The 16809-nt window shown below is 41.9% G+C and overlaps 1 long non-coding RNA gene across 1 annotated transcript; it reads right to left on the reverse strand.

Moving 5' to 3' along the window:
• Positions 1 to 521: 521 nt before the first annotated feature.
• Positions 522 to 16706, reverse strand: LOC121233501. The gene is made up of 3 exons (XR_005933078.1): positions 16594 to 16706; positions 7238 to 7413; positions 522 to 760 (listed from the first exon to the last, which is right to left on the reverse strand). It is a non-coding gene; the product is annotated as an uncharacterized LOC121233501 (long non-coding RNA).
• Positions 16707 to 16809: the final 103 nt, after the last annotated feature.

The raw sequence follows: 16809 nt of genomic DNA on the forward strand, positions 1-16809 counted from the left end.
GTATGGTCTGATACAGTACCCAGTCACTGTTGATCAATGGGAATGTTTTTATACTGTCTTCCTATATAATTTACATGGAGCTTGGCATCTTTGGCCCCGGTTTTCCATGACAATGGAAATACCTGTTCAAGTGCAGACTACTGCACTACTCTACTCTCTTTCTGCCTAAAAAACTTTAGTTTTCTTCTCCGAGGAGTTAATCTGTTAATAAGTTCAGCCAGCCATTCTTATTCGATGCAAAATAATTAATCCTCCAAAAGCATTTCTTCACAATATTGAAGGATTTTATAAGATCGTCTCCATTTTTATGGGGAGTTTTGCTGGGAGTCTGGTGACTGGCAGAAGACGTCAGCATACCATGGATATGGTCACCAGCAACTTCTGAATGCAAAGTGCTGCAACAGAAGCTGAGAGCTTGGCAGCCCAAAACCTTCTCTGAAAAATAGCCAGTTTGGTACAGCAAATGAAAAGCCAAGGGCTTCAGTAGAGGAGAGTAATAGATTTTCTTCTGGGTAAACATCATCATCCTGTAAAATGTCCCTCAGGACTGATTCTGTGGGTATGAACAAGAGGCTTAAGACAAATTTTGCCATGCAAGTGAATAATCTGTCACTCACCTTCCTTCAGTTTTGCTGCTGCTAGTGGGCCTCATACAGGTTCTGCTGGCATGTGATGTAAGGTTCTGATAACTTTGAGTGGATTTTTTTAAAAGGCTGGATAATTTCATGCAATCATTAACCACCTCTCGCTGCTTGGCATGCTGAAATAATAAGGGTAATTGAATATCACACTTCTGGGTGAAAGCTAATTGCCTGCAGGACTCTGGAAGGATGTTTCTTCCCTGTACACCACATAGCATAATTGGATAGGTAATAGGCATTATGGGAGCCTTCCACCTTCCTCAGGAATATCAGTGCAGAAGGCAAAATGTCACATTAGATGAACAAATGATTTAATCCAGTATGGCGAGCCCTCTGCTCCAATGGTGCCACGGTGAGCAACCAGTTGGATTGCAGGATATGCACCTGCCATTGTGTAATGAGGTCCTGAGTAACCTGGGTCATTATTTTTAACCTGAAATGCCAGCAAAAGCCCCAAACTTCTCAAAGTGCTCATTTCTATGGCAACCTCCATATAAAGTATTGTTCAGTTGTGAATTAATATGTATTTATGCTTAAATGAGAACCAGGAGTGACTATTCCTGGTTTTACAAGCACACCATCCCCTGAATCCCCTTAATCTTCTCTGTGTGCTGCTGAATGTCAGGTAATGGAGAGGCACAGTGTGAGCTCAATTAGTTTAAAATCTTATCAGTGTAATTGGGCAGGATGAGCTGTATTAGCTTGCCAAATAGGACTCAACACTTTGAAGTTATTTACTCAATTTTATATTCTTCCAAATGCAATTAATTGCATAACCATTAGCAACTAATATTAATTAATTAACGGGGTTCCAAAATAATTGTATGTGATAGACATCACCAAATGAGTCCTTTGAGATGACTGGAATGTAGGGAAGGGGATTGCTACCATGAATACCAAATCTCCTCAGCAGATTGACTCACCTACAAATCATGTTCAGGAATGATTAGAAAAACGGCCAATGCTAAAGACAACTCTGGAGCACGTGCTGCCACACACATGGTTTCAGCATGGAAATGTGGAGTGTTATTTAATCAGAATAACCTTGGTGAAAACAGGACTTTCAAAAAGCTATCTACAAGAGTGACCTTACTACTTTCATCTGCCTTAAACAAACAGCATTTCACTGACTTCAACAAATTTCTGTCCTTCGAGCTCTTTTTTCCTAGCTAAACATTCTTCCCTACAATTTCAGCTAATTGGGCTGAAATCTTTCCATGTAACAAGCCATTTATTTGGGGTTTTTTTTGCCAAGAAGCCCTGCCTGTGCTTGTCAGCACACCACTGATCTGTTTCCTTCCCTGCACCACCAGAATAGCCTCCGTCCGAGAAAAGCAAGCACATTGAAGGTATGTTCTGGGCTGCTGCTTGTTGCTCTGTTTTCTTGCAGACAGCAATGCAGACGCTACACAAAATTACATCACTGCCCGTCCAGTTGCTAAATTAAAATTCCAGAATACTGTTGCTATTATGCCATTAGAAGTGCCATCGTTTATAGCAGTTGTAAAGCCTGAATGCCTGTGGTTATCTCAGGTCCTGAACCGCCTTACTAGCTAGAACAGGCTGTTAGGATCCTGACCAATTTTCTGCCATGTGTCCATCATGCGTTAGCAGGGTACTGCTGTTATGATCAAAATTTTCAGGACCAAGTCTTCATTTGACATTCCTGACTTGGGCTATCTAGGGAGCCTGTGTTTCGGTGGGATGAGTATGTGAGCTGGGCTCCATCAGTACCCACTGATTTTCTGCAAGGACATGAGCACCTCTGAGACTCAGAAAGCATATCGTATGTAAGAAAATTCAGAAGCAACTGGAAATTAGTGGGGTTTGATCAAAATACTAGCTACAGGGTGTGATAGGTAGACCAGATACCTTCCACATGATACCTGTAATACAAATAGGCTTAAAACAGGTAAGGGATGAGATGAAGTGAGATTTATTTTCAGAAAATTATATTAGTTGAATATTCATTTTTAGCTACACTTTTATCTGAAGGTCCCTTGCTGTTTCTGCTGGATTCTGCTTTGCTTCTGTCCTTCACTGTGGGACAGTGTTGTTATACACAATTAAACACATTTCCAATTTGTGCTTCTGAGACTGTGGCAGCTGTACTTCAATAAAGGGTGAAGACAGACCAGATGGATAGAAGGTGAAGTGCTGTCAGTCCTTTGGGATGGAAGATGCCACAGAAATGCAAACAGAACCTAGAGTTTGTAAGGGAAAATAATGTCCTGACAGTCTGATGAAAGATTAACCCAGAACCCCCTCGTCCTCCCAAAAAATTAAGATCTGGGAAGATTGATATGAGTGCACTGTCAAGTACTTCATCTTTTTTATCCTTTTTTAGCTGCTTTTTTTTTTTTTTTTTTATGAGAAACTGTACCAATCTAATCTGAATGAGGAAAGTCACCTTCCCTGATGCTCAGTTTCATTTCCTCAAGCAATAGAAATGAAAATGAAAATTCCATTTTAAAAACATGAAAAGGGGAACATTCTCGTGAAGGTAGAAAAAAAATCTTCAACAGCCCCACATACAAAACTTTAAAACTATCACTTACATCCTTAAAAAATGAAGCCCTACGAGTCAGGCTGTTGAAACCCATATGTGGGTGCTACTTTTTTTTTCCTCGGAGACCAAAAGAAACTGCAGTGACTTAAAAATTCAATAAATGCATAACAAGGGAACACTTGAGAAGGGAAGGAGAGAGGGGAGACAGAGATGAAGTCAAGTTAATTTGGAAGACGCTTTAAGAAAAGAATACGAACGCTGTTACGACAGTTCTTCTGGGACTCCCAGTCCTGCACATTAGTAGGTAATGAAAGAAGGTGCTGATGTGTAGATCAACATTTAAATCCATACCCCTTTTGGCAAAGCATCTTAATCTTTACTTCTCACTTTTTACAATGTATCTATTTCACGTGCGTGTGCTCCTATTTCTTACAGGCCAGATGTTGCACATCCGAAGCAGTGCTAAGTCCTGTGAGATCAATGAAACTTTTAACCTGAACTACAAAGCAGGATATCATTATGTTTCCATGTGTTAATCTTTATGATTCTGAGCAAAGCAACCACCTGTGGCAGGGTATGAATTCCCTGATCCCAGCGGTAAGCAACTCTTCACCTCGCCAGTTCTAGCCAAGCCAGAAGTAATGAATTGTGTGAATATCTGCTCCCCTGTGGGGTTTACAGATCGGCCCTTTGTGTATATATTACAGCAAAGATTTCCAGTCAGCCAGCTTGACATTCTTCTACGAATTGACTGTGAAATGATACAGATAAAGGGCAGTATGCCCAGGAATAACCAATTCAAGCGTGGCAAATACTGACTGAAACAGAATATTTCAGATTATGAGGGGCTTGCTTGGATTTTTCCATAAGCACCTGAGACATACTCAGCATTTGCATTCCCAGTATCCCCACCTGCTTTACAGACATGCCATCCAGTCCCAGCAGCAAGAGGAGCTCATTGCACTGGCTGCTCTGTAGACAGAGAGCTGAAAAAATTGCCCTTGCCCAAAACTATACAAAGAAATATGGGTTTCTACAGGTACACGTTTTTACCCAGTTTTGGAGAGGTAAAAGGAACAAAGGAAATAAATCCTGGCTTGCTGAGGTCTATGACCTGAAAACTCCAGGGAGAGAGGATGAGCAACGATGGAGGAAACCTGCTCTCACACACGTGGTGCCTTGGGGACACGTAGCCCTGGCACAATCTGTTCCATCAAGTGAGACCAAGACAAAGGCGCTTTTAGGTGGGTCTCTCAGGAACTTGCCCTTTCCACAGCAAAGTGTTTTCCCTGCAAAATGTCATCAGAGCTCCCTGGGCTCTCTTGTCAAGATGTCCCTGTTAGAGAGTTAATCACAGAATTTATATGAGATACGAGGTAAATTGTAGGGGAGGTTCATCCTACCTCCTTTTCATAGTAACTTACAGATGTTAGAATGTGAAATATTGTGATATGAGAATGCACTATTCCCTCAGGAGTATCTCAGGGGGAAGTAGAAGAGAATATAGCTGAATTTAAGGAAATTTCCCAGTTACAATATGGCCACTTGCAGGGTAAATGGCTGCTCTTTGCCAAGTGCAAAAGCATTATGATACAGCATAGAAGAACAAGCCTATGGCAAAGGCAAACTGTAAGCACCACAGAAGGTAGTATTAAAAAAAGGATCTTCTGTGGATTTCTGTATTTCCCCCATATCATGTATATTTTTCAGTCAGCAAGACACAGAACAAAACAAAAAAAACAAAACCCAGCATTTTGTGTTTGGGCCCGTATGTGGACTGCAGACTTTGATGACTAGGTGGGTAACAGACTTTTTTATTAGGATCCCTCAAACACCAGGATCTGTAAAGCTAGAGCCTTTTTCCCCCTACTTTCTTGGGTATGCTGGGAACATTTTGACAGAGTTGCTAAACCATACACACACGGGTGTTTACATAGTTCCTTCTCCTGGTGTGCTTTCCCTCACTTTCCAGGTCTCTCATTGCCTTTTCAAGCTGGTTTCTCCAGATATCCTATTTTTATAAAATTAAATAACAACTATTCTTTGCGTTTCTCTTTGCCTGTCTGCCCAGACAGGCAGTGGGCTGGCTTGGTGGGCAGGCAGAAGGTCTGGGCTCTCCCCTGCTCTCTGCAACCTGCTGGCAGGAGGCTGAGCAGGATTTCATCGCGATATCCCAAACACATTTTGTGACGACTCTCAAAACCTTCCTCATATAAGAAGGTTTGTGTGGGTTTTTTTAAGCATTAGTCTGTCTCTGGTTTTGTGCCAGGCCGCAACAGCTGACATTTCTATAAACTCTGCCTAACGCTAATCCCCGCGGACAGATGTAGGGGCACGCCATGGTGAGCAAGGGGCTCCCTACACTGGCTTTGCTCTTGTTTTCTGTGTTCCTTTTTCTCCCTGAGGGCAAGACGTGCCCCAGGCGAGGAGTCTGCTGGACTGCCAGCGCCCACAACGCCACTGCAGTGGGCACTCACCAGCTTGGGCCTAGGGTATTTAAAGATTGTTTATAGGTCTGAGGTGAGGGGCCGGTCTCTGCTGTGAGGCTGCCCTCAAATCTGCTCCTCTGGCACACAGGCACTTCTCACCAGGAGGGCACAGCCCGTCTGTGCACAGTGGAGCTCTCCCAGACTGCAGTGAACTCCCACAGCAACTGAAAAATCATCCCTCACCTTGACATCCACTTTCAGGTCATGATTTTGTATGTCCTGTTTTTCATGAATATATTTCCTGAGGGACTTCAGCCTAGTTCAGAATTCCCCCACTGTGGCACAAGCTGTTTGAGGGCAGCAGATGAAGAGTGTGGGAAAGGCTACAAAGGCATGTGCCCTTTCTCTTTCCTTTTCTTCTTTCCCCCGTCACTACCATTTTTAGAAAACCACCAGTAAACTGGGTTTCCTATGACTGCTCTGCAACTATAGTATTCCCCTTTAAATTTTTATTTAAATTGTTTGGTCATTTGGGGAAAAGAAGAAAAAGACAACAGGAAAATTAAATTCTTTACATTATGAACCTATGATGTTTCTCCATTCTGAACTATAGCTTTTGCTGGCAGTATTTGGTTATCTTATATGGGCTAAGAGGAAGAAAAGAAACATTTCCCATTTGGTGAGCATCACCCAACCTTCCCTCTTCTCCTTTTTTTTTTTTTTCTTTCTTTCTAGCAAATGTTTGCAAGCTATTGAATAAAACAGGGATTGCACATACACACTTTTTTTGTCTCTGATGACAGATGACAGCCTCAGAAGGAGCCAAGATCCAAAAACCCCCTTAGTTTCTGGGGTGCCAGCAATGTCAGCAGGGAGCACTTCCACATCTTCTGTACATCAGCCACCAGGGATGGGATTTACAACACTGAAGACACTTCAGACAGTTTAGGCTTCAGAGCACAACTGGCACACTTACTGGCTGTGGGTATCTTAAATGCTGATGTGAGCATATGCCACCACTTCTCTCATTTCTTCTGAAATACCAGGGATTATTATGATATCTTTGGCATAATAGCCTACTCATAAGAACACTTGCTTTGGAAATGAGCATAAAATCTGCAAGTTGATTTACCAATAAGCTCTAGGCTAGGCTGCAGTATGGTGGGATCAAGTCACCCACTCCCCCCCAGCTCCAGCATCATGCCAGAGCTGTGCCAGTCTGCAAGAACATATTTGAATTTTCATTGGGCCAGAGAAAGGGAAAACACAACAGAGATGGTGGTGGTGGGATCTAAAGACAAGGACGCTCATGGTTGACAAGGAGTCTGGTGGTGTCCTTCCTGCTCTCCAGGATGTTTCTGGCTTGTTAAGGCTCTATAACATAAATTTCCTTCACATGCTATACAACTCAGAGTCTAGGGCCACATCCTGGGAGACATGGTCTGAAACATTTTGGGCAGAGCAGTGAATTAAGCCTAGGGTCCCATTTTCTAGGCCAATATTTTAAGCCCTGCATAATCACGATAAGCACTACAGCTGTCACTGCCTCCCTACCACCCTGAAAGACAAGGGTGAGTTAGCAACTTCATTACAAAGGAGAGGTGTCTCCTCCGGGAATGGTGCGATGCCCCGTGTCCCAGGCGGGCAGAGGTGTTTACCTGAAGTTCTCCCAAGCTAGGCGTAGGCATCAGATTTGCATCTGCCCTCTGATTTTCTTTTAGGTATCTCCAGGTGACTCCTCGGCCAGCATGCAGGTGGCATATGGCAGCTGGGACACCCAACAATATAGCCTCATCTGGTCCCTAAAACTTACGTGGTTTGATTCAGTTTTCAGCTGTAATAAAAAGAAAAAAGCTTATTAAGAAACTTCTTGCTGCCTGCTCTGTAGTTGGGGTACTACAACTGCTGTAGGTCACATACCCAGAAATAAAGCTCTGGGGAAAGGGATGGGGATTGGGACAAGGACTTTAGGGGGCATTAATCAGAAACATGCTTGGGCACATACATGAGGACTCTCATTCCTTTAAGTTACCCTCCATTACTTCTAGGTCTTTTATCTATGCATATATGCATCAGGATTTTTATAAATAAAATAATTCACCAGAATTACAGTAGTGCAAGCACCAAAGGAGCCACACAGCAATGCTAATGTAATGATTGCTTTCACTTGGTGGTTTAATCACTCAGAAGCACCATTTGGTTCCTGCAGGATTTTTGTATCATCAGGCCTCTGTGAGACGGCCAGATGAGTGCGGGCGCTTACTTTCCTCTTTGTGCTGGTGGCTTCTGAGCAGGGGCACTGAACAAATGGAAATCAGAGGTAAGCAAGAGTTAAAAGAATGAAAGCTATGTGGGAATGGCATGCACACTTTATTTAATACCTTAATAAACCAGAAGGTTTTTGTGGCAGCAGATAACAAACAGGGATAGAGGGAAAAAGTTTGTCTCAAGGAAAGCAGAGGTTTAGAAGTGACCTTTGAAATGTCTACACCTAAACAAAGGCTCAGAGCAGGGAGTTCCACTTTAAAACAGAACAAAATGAGTTTAGCTCCGCAGCAATACTGTTGGAGCCCTCATGGTCAGCAAAGCATTTGCAGATGAGCTTGTGTTTATGTTTGGGATAAGGTTTTGTTTATTCCCATTGGACTTCATCAAGTGTTTAATATTCTGTTATGTATGTGCTTAACAGAGCACACGCTTCTCTGATGGAAAAGGTGGAGAAGAGATTAATTACACTCCGCTCCGACTCTTTCAGTACAAAAACTAGGGGATACGAAATGCACTGCAAAACAAACAAAATAATGTGGCTATTCCTCCAGCGTGTAACAGACTTGTGGAGTCAGAGGCCACTGTGAATGCTTGAAGCCTATGCCCACAGAAGACTGTGCAAGGACTTGAATAGAGATATATTACAAATTACTAAACAGAGAAATTACACCAGCTCTGGAAATCCCTTGAGCTACAAATGGTCAGATCAGATCCTGGGGCAGCAGAGTACCCTCTGTGTTTGCCCTGGTCTAACTCTGCCCTTGGCTTCTGCTTGCAGCCACCGTCCAAGTCAGGGTGTTGGGCTGGGTGACCTCATGCAGCCATGGCCTATGGGAAAACAACGATATTAGCCTCCTTTTAGAAATACAGAAGCCAAGATTAAGTCTCAGACCCTATTTCCAGGATAGCCCCAGGATGCAACTCATGTTTTCAAGCTAAGCAAACAAGCTAGGCCTAGGGATCACCCCAGAATTCAGAAAAGAAATCTTATTCTTACAAGCCCCTGGGAGACACCAAGTATAAATCAAACCAATCTCCAGCTGTTGGCAATCTGTTGTCACCGACTGTCCTCACTGAGCCACACACTGCCCTGTCGAAGCTCCACTGCCAAACAGAGGTCCATGGGCTTCTGCCACTTCCCTTCCAGGACGGACAAGTGGAGTACAGAGCAAACTCAGGGCAGCCCACTTACTGTGCGGCACTTCAAAACGCCTCTCAGAAGTCACTAGGCTGTAAAATGCCAATGCAGCTCTGGTAAAGAGGGCTGCTTGTCTTAGCATTTGTGTTGGGTTAACTGTTAAAAAATTTGACTCAATATTTTATGAAATCAAACAGCAGAATAGCCTTGAGCTCGGTTCTGTCAGGGTCAGGTACCCCCTTACAGCCCTACTTGTCAGCCGCTGGGGCGATCGGCTCCTGCGCAGCTGAGGCATTCTGCAGGGCGCAGAACTGCTGCTGGCAACAGCCGGGAACACTGGCTGAAGGAACTGTAGTACAGGCCACGAGCAGAGGGGAATGATAACCAATGGTAATCAGTCAACAGCTTCAACACATCCATGCCAAAACCTAGGCAATGAAAGAACCAGATATAGAAAAATACAAAAATAAGCAGAGAACCCTTCATAAGAAACTGCTGTAGCTCTGGTATCTGGTATGCAGCTCCAAAGGCCTCTGTATGAGGCATACATCAGAATTTAGTAGTATTTGTGTGCTGAAGAGACCAAAAGACCATTCACAACCATTGCAAGTTGCCAAGTGTTCTTCGAGACTAGCTCTCTTCACTGAAGGAGAAGGAAACACGTAAGGGTTTCCTGAGTAGGAACTGGTGTGGGAAAAAACAACGCATTAGTTCAAATTATGTCTAAGGACTGATGGAAAAATCATGCTCAACTGTAGTTTTCAGATTCTTCAGCAGGGAGATTTCTATCTACCTATCTGCTATGATTTCTGCACATCTCCTGGAGGTGATCCAGAGCCATGCAGAATCATTACATGGTTTTGGGCTTCTCCCCACCGGGTTCAAGCACTATGAAGGAACAGGTGAAAAGAAGGAGCTGTGGCACTGCAGTAGGTACAGTATTGCTCTCATATTTGGCAAATCTGGAACGAGCAGTTACCAAGATAGGGTAAGGGATAAAAATTGCACAAGTCAAAGAATTCCCCTCAAAATTTCTGTAGTATTTGAGTCTGTTTCAAATGGGAGGAGAAGCAGGGGCAGAAAGCAAGCGGAAGAGTAGAAGAGTAAACGTGTACAGACTAAAGAAATGTGTACAGACTAGAGAAAATCACACTCATGCATAACACGACAGAAATATTGCTAAAAACTGCAGGCTCTCCCCAAGACACTGCAGAGCTCATTTGCATTTCCAGCCATTATGTATCTGACACATACGGATTCATCCTTTTAATTCGCAGTCTTGAAAACTCTGATCTTTGGTAGGCTTGCTTTTCATTGTCTTTCTTTTCCAAGCAGACGTGTGGCACATGAACACAGATGCTCAGACAACTCTGCTGATGTGCACAACACAGTTGTCAGGTACTGTATTTGCAGTGAAGTTTCAACACTTATTATCACCCATTCCCTTGAAAACCAAAGTCACTTCACTTTACTGCCTTACACAGCTTGTTTGAGTCACAGTCATGTAACAAGCAAGTGTCCTTATCCTTTTCTAAGGGCTCACAACTCGTGGCATTTGCTGGGGGCATTTTGGTTGCAGCAATGCACCATTTTGGAACTTGTCTCATCAAAAATCAAGGTAGAGAATGCAGCAAAGCACTTAGGCATCAAGTGTAAAATTTGCAACTTGAAATCCCCAGGACTATTCTTGTACTTAAATTTCCACAAGCGGTAAGTGCTTTGTTAGATCATTTTCTATCTAAAGGAGATGTCTCCTGAGCAGAGCTTTTCAGAGCACAGAAGGAGAATCAGCAGATCGTCTGCCCAAACCCACAGCTAAAAAAAGGGAGGAAAGGTATGTTGATGTGCCTAAACATGTCTTCTGTTTGACTTTAACAACTGTTTCCAAATCATTTTCTCTCTTGCCTTGTCAAATGAAAAGCAGATAGTAGCAGGATAAATATTCTGGTAACTACTGCATTTCTCACAAGTGTTTGTTTTACAGGAGTGGGGTTTTTAACACAAATTTGCACACGGTGAACCCTGGATCTTCACAGCAGCACAAAAAACATAACAGTTTCAGAAACAGTTTCAAACCTAGCTATTTTTTATATTTTCTGTGCTACCCAAGCATAGGTTTTAGTTTGGAACATAAGACAGTAGTTGAGTAAAAAGAAGATAACTGCACATTCTAAGCTCAGTAATACCCCAACAAACCAGGATGATCATCATTAAAAGCACAGAAATTACCGTGGATACATATAATTTATATCAATTCTCCTATGATTCCTTGCGGGCTTGTTTTTTGTCTTTTTAAATCAGGGTGCCACTGAAAGACACCTTGAAATTACTGCTCTTCAGGAAAGCAAAATAAAACCATGTTTACAGCTAAAATTAAGTTATTGATTCCAGTTCCATAAGCAGAAATACACAAACGGCAGAGCTCAGCATTTTCCAAAGTGTACTCAACTCATGTTCCCAGCAATCAAGAGAGACCTAATCAAATTTTTTCCTCTCAGAAATAATGATCTCGGCAGATTTTGTCAAATAGCTTGCCAGGCTTTGCTGTTCCTGTGGATATTGTGTGCTTTCGGTGATCGCTGGGTGCTGAGATGTATTTGTGTCTCACTGCCGCAGTTCCTCAGTCCCTGTGCTCGTGTCTGCTAACTGCTGAATGAGAGATTTCCAAGTGCACTGAAAGAAGAGTGATGATGTGACTGCGGCGGTCGCACCGCTGCCTCCAGGGAGCAAGCCGTGCTCGCACCTCATCTCTGAGCCTTTGCTCTGAGTCCTGGCTATTTCCCAGCCGCTCTTGGTTCACACAGCTCTGCCTGGACTGCCTGCCTTCCGTGGCCTCAGCCTGCGTCCCAAGCCCTCACTCTCTCCTCTGCTTCTTTCCATGTGACATGAGACCACTGGAAGGAAGGCCACCTGGCCACTTGCTCTGCCTCATCTCAGCAGACCACTCCTTTCTGCAGATCATATATGTTCCTACTCCTGCTTCTACATCTTTCACTGGTGGTCTAGTATATCTAGTCACTGCCTTATGAAATGTTTTGTAGTCCTTTGCATGAGAATTACTGCAGAATAATGCATTTATTTTACCATTTAGGAAGAGTGGAAGATGTCAGAAATTCAGAGCAGCATTTTCTACTTTAGTTGCCCATAGTTGGGTATCTAAATTAAGTTAAATTTTAAAAAAAACAAACCTAAAACCACACCACAAATGAGATTTTCAGTGGTGCTGACAACACCCTATCATTATTGCTTTCATTATTCTCTGAAGAGGGCACTTGGATGGAAAGTGCCATATAAGGCAGCAAGAAAATTACAATAAGTCTGACTGGAGATGACGGCATCTGTTCATGCATCCTCATTTCCCGGTGAGTAAGATATCCCAGCTGGGAAGAAGGCCAGATCAGAGCCCTGGTTCTTATCGCTAGACTGTGTGTTGCCTGTGAGTGCCATCAAACTGCAATGCTCACACACATGCCAGGAAAGTGTGTTGGGGACATGGACAAGTAACTCCCAGTGAAATTCAAGCCGACCATTTAGACCATGTTAACATGGAGTTGCAAAGTACTTGAAATAGCGTCTGATCAAGTGCTCACAGGTTCCACACAGCCACTGTGGGTCAAGGCACTGAGAAGAGCAGTTGTCCCATCCAATTACTGGCAGAGGACTGAGGTTGAGCATCCTTTGTGTCACGTTAAGAAACAATAACTCAAGTATTCTTGAGAATAATTAAATAATCCATTTCACCTGCAGGGTCTAACTGGTGTCAAGGCCACTGCTACTCACAGCTGTAATTTCCCATTCCGGCACTCTGGCTCTTCACACAGGTGTTGCGGGGCAAAAGACCTCTAAGAGGCTTTACTGCTTCAGCAGGACACGTGTGAAGAGAAAGACTCCATCAAGACATATGTCTGTTTAGATTTCCATCTGGAGCTATTATTTAAGCATATTTTAAGAGGTGCCTTCCCATTAGTTCATCTAAAGCATAGCCTTATCGATCCTCTTTCAGAACAACACATCTCTACGCAAGGAATTTATGAGACTGCCAAACCACAGTGCATCAGCAACCACTTTTGTGCTCGTAAAGCTTCACCGGCTTGAGTACACTCCATGAGTTAGTTGCCCAAGAGAGGGTATCCAACTGGTCTGCGTTCTTGAGAGCTTACCCTTCCACACTTCTTTCTTTATACAGCTAAATATTGTAACTGCTTTTTAAGCCTAAATAGTTTGGTGCTACCCCTTTACTTGGTCAGTGAACTTTAAATACCAGCTATAGTTCTATCTAACACATTGATTATATTTTCAAGTGAGTTGCAGTGTTTGCTATCCCACTACTAAATATTTTTCCCTTTGACATTAGCTAGGATTATACTTTAGATATTTTTGCCTTTCTCCAAATACAATCTTTATATTCATTTCTTAACCTCTGTGCTTATGTATTTTATTGAATTTTTGAAGATCGGATTCATTTTCAGCATTTGATTTGTTGCAGTGACTTCGGGCTGGCTGCCCAACTTAACCATGGCTGCTACCCTTGGATGATAGCCTGACTGTTAATTATTTCCCTGCTGAAACTGCATTAGCACAAAACAAATTTTGTTATAATGACATTAAGTAAAGACCACAGAAACCTGCCCAGCATTAGCATTTTTTTCTTGGCAGCTGTTTTATGCTTTTTCCTCACATCATCTAAATCAAGAATGAGGTATCATTTAATATTTTACCAGCTCATGAATAAACAGGCCTTCTATTTTCCTTGATGTAAATATAACAACATCAGCATTGAAGTAATTATCAAATCACAGACATTATCCTGCAATCTTTATAAATTCAATCTCCCAAATAAGACAACATGTTTAAGCACAAAAATGTTGAATTATATAGGGCTAAGGTTCACAGTGTCACCATCCTTGGTTTACAGGGTATAACAGTTCTTACTTCCTTATCCCCAGACAAGCCTTGATATGTAAAAAAGGTTTAATAAAATAATTATTACTCATCTTTACAAATATGTCAATTTTTAGCCACAAACCCATTTCTAAACCAGTCAAGACTGGAATGAAGGATCTTGAGGTGAAAGGGTGGAGCAAGAGGAAAATATGTCTCATTAAGAATGAACACCCTATAGATTCACTATGTAGCATAACTGAAGGGCCAACAACATATATTTTGGTTGCTTATATCACAACCATGCAATTATGCTAATATACGGTAATGTCATTGCCCTTGAAAAAAAACGCTTTTCTCTGTTAATTTAGGAAGAAGATTGATTATGAAGTCATATGGTTTGGTCTTGCTGTTGGTGATGTCATTGTGCTGCTGAGCAACCAAGAAAGGATTAATTCCTTTGTAAGTCCACCATTCCAAAGTCTGCTCCCTCAGAGCAGCCCTTTCCCTTTAAGCTACATCCATGTGGAAAATAAAACACCTTTTCTTTCCAGCAGAGTATTTTTAAAGAAATAACTGCAGAGGTGTTTATCTACCACTGAGAGTGTAAACAGTTAGAGTTGGAGAGAGTTATCTATATCCTGTCCTCTGCCACATTAATCCAATTCCATTTTAGCTAAGGGCAGCCTGATGTTCATTATCCTTCAAGAGGGTAGGGCTTGCTTGCCAAATATATGCTTTTGTGGTACTTATTATGCTTCTAAGTATTTCTTCATAGTTTTCTGTTGCACAGTCCCACTGTTTTTTTAAATTTTTTTAAAGAAAGAATCATATTATATTTTTTTTTTATCATTGGTTTGAAGCCTCTCACTGCAATTTAATGATGAAGAAGAAAAGAAGCAACAGAGTAATATAGTTATGGCAAATGTCTTTGACTACTTCATATAATTTTTTTTTTCTCAATTACAGACCAGTAAAGTCAGTTAGTTTTATAAATCAGAATTCAAAAGGCCATCATAGTAGGTAATGGAGCAAGTCTGACTTTTTGCATTCTTGTTTTAAATAGGGATTTTACTACCTGCTCCTGCACGGCCTACAGCCTATCTTTTTCCTTTATCTTTGCCCAAGACGGCTTGGCTGGCAGTCTCAAATTTTAATTGACCCTGGAGCAGAGACACTGTTTTGCACATGTTTTTGTACAGCACACATAACTCAGTTGCCAGGTGTGAGACTTTCCAACTACTCCAGAGTACAGCCTGGTATAAAACCTGCAGTCCCAGCCACCTCCAGAGCTTCACTGTGCTTGGTGCTGTACAAACAGAGAGGGAAGACCATAAATTTACAACCTAAGCAACTAGAGCAGACAAGTGCCAAAGGGATCAAAGGTCGAAGTGTGAAATAACAAGTAAGGAGTAAGGGAGAAAGGAAGGTATTCAACAGTCGTGCCAGCCCAGTCGCCTTTCACCAGGCTGCATTGCCTACCTAAAAATGTCATGCAGAAGATTCTCATTAGTACTTTTCTGATGTCAAAAGGAAAAATATTGATGAAACTATACCCCTCAAAGCCCAACCCATCCCTCAAGGGGCTGTGTTTGTTATAAAATCACTTGTAAGAGCTAGGATTGCTTAGCTGCTTCATGTACATAGCCCTGGGAAAGAATATATACTATTGTTTGGCCTAATAATGACACTGAGATACTCTAAGTACCTGGAGTTATAAATGTTCCCATTTCATGCAGCAAATTCTACTTTCTTCTTTAATTTAACAGAGCTAAAAACCTGGCTGTAACAGGGCAGAGAATACTGATGCTCACACCAGCAGAAAAGCGTTTTCCCCAACTGATGCTTTTCAGTGATGAGTTATCAGAATTTTTCTACCTGGTTCCCATTATGGCGTGTGTATTATTTTGGCTTCTTGGCCCTGCTTTAAAATAACCATTACTGTTTATCTGTTTCTAATTCTTTCTATAAGAGTTGTTCTCTAAATTTTGTGGCACTTTTATGACTAAAATAGCAAGGAAATATACAAGTCTACAAACAACAGACTGTCTTCATCCTTTCATTCAAATTGCATCAAGAGGCTAGTCTGTGGAAAGAGCTAATGATCCAATCAGCATAAGAACATATTACAAATTGGAATGCTAATAGATAATCTCTCGATGCAGATTTATTGTGTAATTATACAGTTGGAGAAATGGAATATTTTTATATGGTTGCTTTTTCTGTTGCTGTAGCCTTTTGCAAGGAACTCTAGCATTTAAATTCCTAGTTGCATTCAACAGACAAGGCTTTGAATGAATGTTACTCAACAGGGTGGCCTTCAATGAGGCAGGCAGGAAGGTGGCAATGAGGAAAAAAAAAATGCTACAAATAGGTACAAAGGGACTGCAAGCCATGCAATCTCTTTGCATTCTTTGTTAACATGATGTTGGCAAGTTGTTTTCATGCAGTTCATCGGCTAACGCAATCTGTATATGATATAGTCCCCCAGCAGTTCAGCAGACAAGCACACTGAAATGACCATAAGCAATGAATCAACCCCTTGCTGAAATGACAATAAACAACAAATTTACAACCCCTTGCTAGGGCTTCCTTGAATCTGTGGCTTCTGTATCGTTTGAATTCCTGCCCTACTCATGAAGCACCAGTCTGCTTCCATTGCCGCTATCATCAGAATTAGGAAATAACCGATACAGCACAGCTATACTTACTTAGTCATAGACTTACTTGTTTGTGCCATGTTATGCACTGTTCAGTCCCAAGAGCCCTGAAAGAGAAGTATAGTTAGCTGTGAAAGAAGAACCAAACCCACAAGTACGTGTCCCAACATATATTACAAGTTGCATCTGATGGAAAGGACTGTCTGTCAGGGTGCTTAGAAACACACTTTAATCTTGGGGTTTCAAATGTATCTCAACAGAAATGCAAAACCTAAGTGAGTTC

The sequence above is a fragment of the Aquila chrysaetos genome, chromosome 8 (assembly GCF_900496995.4).
Source record: "Aquila chrysaetos chrysaetos chromosome 8, bAquChr1.4, whole genome shotgun sequence".
Taxonomy (NCBI): domain Eukaryota; kingdom Metazoa; phylum Chordata; class Aves; order Accipitriformes; family Accipitridae; genus Aquila; species Aquila chrysaetos.